The 8,735-nt window shown below is 45.0% G+C and overlaps 1 pseudogene; it reads right to left on the bottom strand.

Moving 5' to 3' along the window:
* Positions 1–1,804: 1,804 nt before the first annotated feature.
* On the bottom strand, positions 1,805–1,922 carry LOC126110069 (5S ribosomal RNA; annotated as a pseudogene).
* Positions 1,923–8,735: the final 6,813 nt, after the last annotated feature.

Here is an 8,735-nt window from a genome sequence, read left to right as displayed (position 1 = left end):
GAAATTTGATACAATTTAGCATTGTATAAAGTACACTTTCGCTGGAAGTCGTGCATTTCGTGATAATCAAGAAAAATTGAAGAGCTTCGTCACCCTTACGCTCACACACCAGCAATCAGGATTCTTAGGATGTTGTTCTCTACACTCCCTCCTACCGTGTACAAAAATTTGTAATTGAATTAAATTTTTCTCCTAATTTTCCTTCGTTAACTGGACTATTTTTGACGAAACCATGTTTGGTTTCCACATACATTTTACATACGTCGTAATATGTGAGCGTGAAATATGTTCTATGACTGATGAAATCTTCTAAGGTTATCAGCCGTGTCGTGGCGCGTGTACTTGCAACGTTTTGACCATCTTCCCACTCGTCGTCTTCACATTACTTCGCCTGAAGATGACGAGCAGAAAACTCGTCGAAAAAGCTTGTGACCGTAGACGTAAATTAAAGAAAACCTGTTATATATACGGTCCACTGTTTTTTCGCGACGTTGTCGCAGCTTGTGAAGCCTACGATATTATAAACAGTATTTCAATGGTATACATCGTTAAATGAAGTGGGTTAAAGACACCACATCGAAGTGCAGTAGGACATTATTAAAGGATAAATTGTGATTTTTTGGGGGGTGTAACATTATTGAAAAGGATTTGGGGGGGGGGGGGGAGATGGAGGCTGGAAGTGTGAGACAAGGTCTCCGGATTGTGGTCATGCAAAAGTATTTCGCGAAGTTATACCGACCCTTCCGCAGCGCGCCTTATGAATCTGTTGGCGAGACAGAGTGCAGAAATTCCCAGAGGGTGTGTATTTTTCATAAAGTGCCTTAACAGTACACGAAATAGAGATATAAGTTATTATTGATACTACTGGAAGAAAAGGATGCGGGCCTCCGCACACTGTTCTGCGCTCCTAGACACAAAATCGTTTCTTGGTCATCCCGTACGGCAGTTGTAGCGGTCTTTCGGGAAGCCATTGCTTCATTATTTTTCTCCTGTTTTCAATTTAATGATTTCTTTGCCTGTTTGGCTGATTTTCTCCCCCAGCACGAGCCCTGCCCACTTTTCAGTTTACAAACAGAATATACCTCTCCAGATTGTCCTGTCCAGTTCTGTAATGTGAGTAGACAAACTAACTTGAATGAGTTCGTCTTTATGCAGTGTTGTTATTTCATCTACTTATACATGAGATCTTGACAGGAAATGCTAGGGAGGTATATTATGTCTGTAAACTGAAAAGATTTCATGGTGGAGGGAGTTGCCTTTCCCCAAAGAACGCCACAATGCCGACGGGATGACCACGAATCGATTTCGCGTCTGGCAGTGTAGAACAGAGTGCAGGGATCTATGTATGATCCATCCATAACCTTTTCTTGCGTTAGTATCATTAGCAGCTCATATTTAAATTTAATGTTAACGCACTTTGTGCAAAATAAACACCCCAACGGAGTGTGTGCGCACAGGATCGCCATTGATCGATAAAATGAACTGCGGAAGACCCTTTGTGAAATACGCTGCAGCGGGGTACAGAAAATGGGGACTCACCTGCTCGCTCTTTAGATCGTAGACTTGTAAAGGAGGGAACTAAAAACTAAAACTAAACTCCTACCGAACAGGCCATGAAAGCCCAACGGTACCGACCGGTCGCCGTGTCATCCACAGCCCACAGGCGTCACTGGATGCGGATACGGAGGGTCATGTGGTCAGCACACCGCTCTCCCGGCTGTATGTCAGTTTGCGAGACCGGAGCCGCTACTTCTCAGTCAAGCAGCTCCTCAGTTTGCCTCACACGGTCTGAGTGCACCCCGCTTGCCAACAGCGCTCGGCACACCGGATGGTCACCCATCCGAGTGCTAGCCCAGCCCGACAGCGCTTAATTTCGGTGATCCGACGGGAACCGGTGTTGCCACTGCGGCAAGGCCGTTAGCAAGGAGGGAACTAAATGATCGCTATACAGCGATCAGCCTTCCCACACGCGTCTAACCTCTGTCAACTCCCTATCTTCATATGCTATAAGACAATTCATCCTTTAACTCGGTTCTGCTGCACTTAGATGTGGTACATCCAAGTAATATCAAACATAGGCCTTAATTTGAAGAAAGAAATTTCTGAGGATGTACGTCTGGGGTACAGCATTGTATGGTAGTGAAACATGGACTGTGGGAAAACCGGAACAGAAGAGAATCGAAGCATTTGAGATGTGGTGCTATAGACGAATGTTGAAAATTAGGTAAACTGATAAGGTAAGGAATGAGGAGGTTCTACGCAGAATCGGAGAGGAAAGGAATATGTGGAAAACACTGGTAAGGAGGAGGGGCGGGATGATAGGACATCTGCTAAGACATGATTGAATGACTTCCATGGTACTAGAGGGAGCTGTAGAGGGCAAAAACTGTAGAGGAAGACAGAGATTGGAATACGTCAAGCAAATAGTTGAGGACGTAGGTTGCAAGTGCTATTCTGAGATGAAGAGGTTAGCACAGGAAAGGAATTCGTGGCGGGCCGCATCAAACCAGTCAGTAGACTGATGACAAAAAAAAAAAAAATACCATTTCAGTTAACGATAAACAATAGTTTTATACCATTACCACACTATTTTTAATAATCTGTGATTTTCTATCCCCTACAGCGCTCAAACTATTAATTCTAGGGGAAGAAATGAGCAGGAACTTCTTTCTTTTTTTTTGTAGGAAATTTAATGCAGTTTAAGGTTGTACAGGAAACCATTTACGGAAAAAGTCGTGGTTTTGGAGATACTCAACAAAACCAAAAAAGAAGTGACGTTTAAACCTTCCCCCATTCCTATCCTCACACGCCACCGGTCAGCGTTTTTTTTTTTTGTTGTTGTTCATGACACTCCCTCCTACCACTGTACAAAAATTTGTAGCTCCACGAATTCTCCCCGCCAATTGTCGCCCACCCCCCACCTCCCAGTCGACCATTTTTGACCTTCGCTAACTGGGGTAACAGGGACTTTGCGAAACTCAGCTCGGGCATGAGATTAACAACCATGTAGACATGGGCGCTCTGGTTGGTGCCGTGTTCCTTGCCTCCTGCAAGGTATTCCATGCAGTTCCGCACTTTCTTTTACTGAAAAAAAAGGAAAATACGAGACTCCTCAGCATCGGACCCGGTTTGCGACTGGATCCAGGTTTTCCTTGCCGCCAGACGTCAACACATCGCTGTTCACGGAACAACTGCGTGTGCGTAACTTGGTATGTTCGGACTGTGAAACTCTGGACCTGGAATGTAATATTCTACCGCCAATGAAATTTCATGAATATGACGTGTTGCTATCGATCGTCTGCAATAAATAGACGCTCATTTCCTCATCCGAAGTCCGCAGATCGTGGTCGTGCGGTAGCGTTCTCGCTTCCCGCGCCTGGGTTCCCGGGTTCGATTCCCGGCGGGGTCAGGGGTTTTCTCTGCCTCGTGATGACTGGGTGTTGTGTGATGTCCTTAGGTTAGTTAGGTTTAAGTAGTTCTAAGTTCTAGGGGACTGATGACCATGGATGTTAAGTCCCATAGTGCTCAGAGCCATTTGAACCTCATCCGAAACCAGATTTACCCTGACGAAGACTGTTGTATTACGGTCGAAACTCTGGTTTTATATTCATAATTATAGTATTTTAAAATATAACACGGAATTTAATCATCAATTTGACACATGTCATACTGCATGTTTTATTCGAATCCATTTATACTAGACTACTGGCCATGGCTACACCACCTAGATGACGTGCTACAGACGCGAAATTTAACCGACACGAAGAAGATGCTGTGTTACGCAAATGATTAGCTTTTCAGAGCATTCCCACAAGGTTGACGCCGGTGGCGACACCTACAACGTGCTGACATGAGGACAGTTTCCAACCGATTTCTCATACACAAACAGCAGTTGACCGGCGTTGCCTTGTGAAACGTTGTTGTGATGCCTCGTGTAAGGAGGAGAAATGCGTACCATCACCTTTCCTACTGTAATAAAGGTCGGATTGTAGCCTATCGCGATTGCTGCGATATTGCTGCTCGCGTTGGTCGATATCCAATGACTGTTAGCGGAATATGGAATCGGTGGGTTCAAGAGGGTAATACGGAACTCCGTGCTGGATCCCAACGGCCTCGTATCACTAGCAGTCGAGATGACAGGCATCTTACCCGCATGGCTGTAACGGAATGTGCAGCCACGTCTCGATCCCCGAGTCAACAGTTGGGGACGTTTGCAAGACAACAACCATCTGTACGAACAGTTCGACGACGTTTGCAGCAGCACGGACTATCAGCTCGGAGAGCGTGGCTGCGGTTACCCTTGACGCTGCATCACAGACAGGAGCGCCTGCGATGGTCTACTCGCCGACCAACCTGGGTGCACGAATGTCAAAACGTAATTTTTTCGGTTCTGTTTACAGCATCATGACGGTCGCATCCATGTTTGCCGACATCGCGGTGAACGCACATTGGAAGCGTGTATTCGTCATCGCCATACTGGCGTATCACCCGGCGTGATGGTATGGGATGCCATTGGTTACACGTCTCGGTCACCTCTTGTTTGCATTGACGGCATTTAGAAACAGTGAACGTTACATTTCAGATGGGTTACGGCCCGTGGCTCTACCCTTCATTCGATCCCTGCGAAACCCTACATTTCAGCAGGATAATGCACGACCGAATGTTGCAGGTCCTGTACGGGCCTTTATGCATACAAAAAATGTTCGACTGATGCCCTGGCCAGCACATTCTCCAGATCTCTCAGCAATTGAAAACGTCTGGTCAATGGTGGCCGAGCAACTGCCTCGTCACAATACGCCAGTCACTACTCCTGATGAACTGTGGTATCGGGTTGAAGCTGCATGGACAGCTGTACCTGTACACGCCATCCAAGCTCTGACTCAATGCCGAGGCGTATCAAGGTCGTTATTACGGCCTGAGGTGGTTGTTCTGGGTACTGATTTCTCAGGATCTATGCATCCAAATTGCGTGAAAATGTAATCACATGTCAGTTCTAGTATAATATATTTGTCCAATGAATACCCGTTTATCATCTGCATTTCTTCCTGGTGCAGCAATGTTAATGGCCAGTAGTGGTACCACTACTTTAATACTTACTACTCCTCCTCAAATATTTCGTATAGGTCTCCTTCAGATATGAGTAGAGAAGTTGATAAACTCTGTCGTCTGTTGTCGCCGAGAGAGTGGTAAGTCAGAGGGGCCTTTGGACTCAGGTGAGAGACAAACTTTCCCGTCGCCGTATCCAGGCGTTCCTGAACGCAGCGCTGGTTTACCTGCAGACTTGCCCCGGACCTGGGGACGGCAGCGGAGGATTTCGTGGATGGGAGGAGGAGGAGGAGGAGGGTGGGGAGGTCATTAGAGGGCAGTGACCGCTCACCGCTCCCTCCGGCCGGAAGACAGACGGCGAGAGGGCGGCGCGCAGCCGGAACTCTTAATTAGCGAGTTTTAATGCGGCGCGCGCTAATAAACAGGATAAAAACTCCTGCTGGGGCCTAACCTCGAGGACTTCTGGAGTCGTGGAGCCGCGGGAGGTAGGTCTGGACACCCCGGAGTAAACAGCGCCGCCGCCGCCAGGGAAACGCACGTGGCTTCACGTGTCGACCGCGTGAATCACAAGCACCATTGCCGTCTGTGCAGGCCAACACAATCTTTTGCTGCGTTACGGTACAGTTCTCGACGAGTATTTGGCTCCAATCACGCTCCGGTGTAGGGAAGACCGGTGGAATACAGAAATCGTAAGAGATTTTTCGTTTCCTTTTCGAATCCGCCACTTCCACTAACACCTTCTATGATCCAAAGAGGTTAAACTTATAAAAATCGAAAAACGTTGAATACTTCGGAGGTAAATAAATATTTCCACAAGTCTGCAGCCTGTCGGTATTGCCTGAAGTATCTGGGTAATACAGACAACCTTATAGGGCAATGATACCAGTACGAAATATAGAGAGAATAAAATTTCTATCCTAAGGAAGCAACACTTTTTTCCTTAGTTTGAGCCAGCTTTGGGGCACATTAAATCAATCAGTTTTTAAAATTTAGCGGTTTTCTATGAGTTCAGTACTGTTTCATTCTTTCGTCTTGCTTTTACTTCTTGCTGGGGGATTTGGATCCTTCGGGTGGCTTTAAATTTGGCTTCAAACCTCTGTTTCTTGTCTTTTTTTTGCAGTTTGCAGCATATTTTCTGTGATTTCGAGCTCTCTTAGGTCCATCTCCGTTGCCTTAAACCAGTTTGGTTGGTTTTTTCGTTGCAGAAGTAGGCTTTTTTTTTGTTAATCTACTTCGGATCATTCTGTCGATGTACGTATAAAAATTAATTTTTAATTTCTTCACTGTGTCTGAGAGTTTTTCGGTAGTCTGGTAAAGGGTTTCATTTTTATTGTGTATTAATTTGATTTTGTGGAATCTGGGACCAAGAACTTTTCTTAATATCTCCCTTTCTTTGGTCTAGAGAAAGTGATGGACAGTGTTTCGGCCGTGTACGGGGCTTTCCGGTCTGATTACTGCGTTGTAATGTCTTATTTTAGCATTCCATGAGATGGAATTTTTGTTATATGTGTTTCTGGTGAGTTGGAAGGTCAGTTCGAACTTTACTCCTTCCGGAATCTATCGCCCTTTTCTCGAGCCCATCCCAGGTGACCGATTCTCCGAGATATTTGAACTCTGTGACGATTTCAATCTTTGTTCTGTGTTAATATGTGCTGATACTTCCCGATTCCTCCAAAATGCAAAGGAAATTGGGCTGGGGGTGTACGAGGACAAAACTAAATATCTTGCAGTATCATTTGGTCAAGTCCTCCCTCCCTCCATTGTTGTACACGGGCATATGTTCGAACGAGTTGGAGAGTTCAAGTACCTGGGCTCAATATTGACCAACAAAAGTGAAGTGACAAAAGAAGTACATCAAGCATAACAAGTGCTAATCGCATGTTCTATAGTCTGAACAATCTTTTTAAATCTCGTCTGATATCTCACAAGAATAAAGTCCATCTATACACGACCCTGGTGAGGCCAGTACTTTTATACGGCTGTGACACTCGGGCGACATCAGCATCGCCAGAATACTCAATATGTGCGTTTGAAAGAGAGGTACTTCGAAAGATCTTTGGACCCGTCTACAGTAACATGGAAGGTAAATGAGAAGGAAGATGTAAGGAAGACCTGTACCAGAGGTTTGCAAAGCCACACACTGGACAGAGGCGACAACAATTGTTTGGCCACGTCTTAGGCCGGTATTACACTATCAAATTTCTTTGTCAAAGATTTGATCAAAGATGTGATCAAATATTCCGTCAAATATATTTGACAAAGATCTTTGACGTAGCGCTAGATGGGGTATTACACTGTCATCAAATTTTTCGTCAAAGTTCAAGATGGCTGACAACAACTTGTTATTAACCGCAGCAGTTGTACGTACCCCAATAGCATTGTGTGCACATGCGGAAAAGAAGCGGAAAAACATCACTCGTTAAGGCACAACGCGAACGGAAGTGTGTGTTTAGTGATCGTGCCAGTCTGTCACTGAAGAGGACTGTGGCGAAAAATAAGAGGACGACAGCTGCTAAAGTCACTCCAGAACTGAATGTCAGCAGAAGAACAAAGTTAGGGGGAGGTCCATAAGCAGAGAACTGAAGGGCGAGCTGGGATCGCAGAACCACCCACCAGTAATGCAACTGCCTGGAACTAGAAGAAGTGGCCCCGAAAGCATAAAACCTGAACTATGGAGCAATGGAAGAAAGTCATTTCGGTGACTGCTGTTTCACACTGTTTTCAAAGTCTGTCCGAGTTTAGATCCGGGAGTAGCACATGGCGGAGGTTCGTTTACAGTTTCGGTACCAATATCGTGATATTCCAACCATCCCAATGATTATCCTGGGAGGTACATTACTGCCGAGCATTACGTGACCACTTTGGCTGACCAAGTCCACCCCGTGGTAGACTCTCTGTTCCCCAATGGCGATGCTGTGTTCAAAGCAGACAAGTTGTTAGAGGTCCATGACTAAGGAATTTTGATAGCACACTCGAGCAGATCTAATTTCGATGGATTTCTCACGCGCTGCCTGCGATGTGTAAGCTATAACAGACTCTCAGACCAAAGAGCAGAGTTGGCTGCAGTAGGAATTGTGTGGCAGTAGGAGTGAGTAGTAGCTGGCAGTCTGGTGTATGGAGTTGGCTGGGCCGGTCGTGGGGAGCGATGGCGGTGCCTGAGCGTTGTAGTATGTTGTAGTATAAGGTAAAAGCATCCTCGCACATATGTACTATTGTAATATCAAGTCCCATGTAAATGTTTTAAAAATCTCTTAATAATAATCTTTCTAATAAAATTTAACTTTTGACAATCATTCATCTCAATTTAAAGAATTTACTAATTTCTCCAATCCATGGTCATCCCGATTATTGTAAAGAAAAATCAGTTGTTTCTTTTTATACATGACAAATCTATCGGCCAGCATTGCACTCGGCAGTGCCAGAAAAAATTCTTATAGGAGCAGAGATATACGCGTTATCCGGCGCCTTCATTGAGATAAGAATTTTCAATTTATTCAGGATGATCTTTCAGGGCCATGATGCAGCACTGCTGACGTCCAGATTTACCAGTTTTCATTCACAGTCACTTAATTATTGAAAGGTTATAAGTGGACCGCAATTTTATTGAGAGATTAGTCATATTTTATTATTGGTAAGTTACGGAATTTATCTGTTGCGAGGTTACACTAAATGTCAATTATACACTTTCT

Source organism: Schistocerca cancellata, chromosome 12, assembly GCF_023864275.1.
Source record: "Schistocerca cancellata isolate TAMUIC-IGC-003103 chromosome 12, iqSchCanc2.1, whole genome shotgun sequence".
Taxonomy (NCBI): domain Eukaryota; kingdom Metazoa; phylum Arthropoda; class Insecta; order Orthoptera; family Acrididae; genus Schistocerca; species Schistocerca cancellata.
This window is presented reverse-complemented; position numbering and strand designations above follow the sequence as displayed.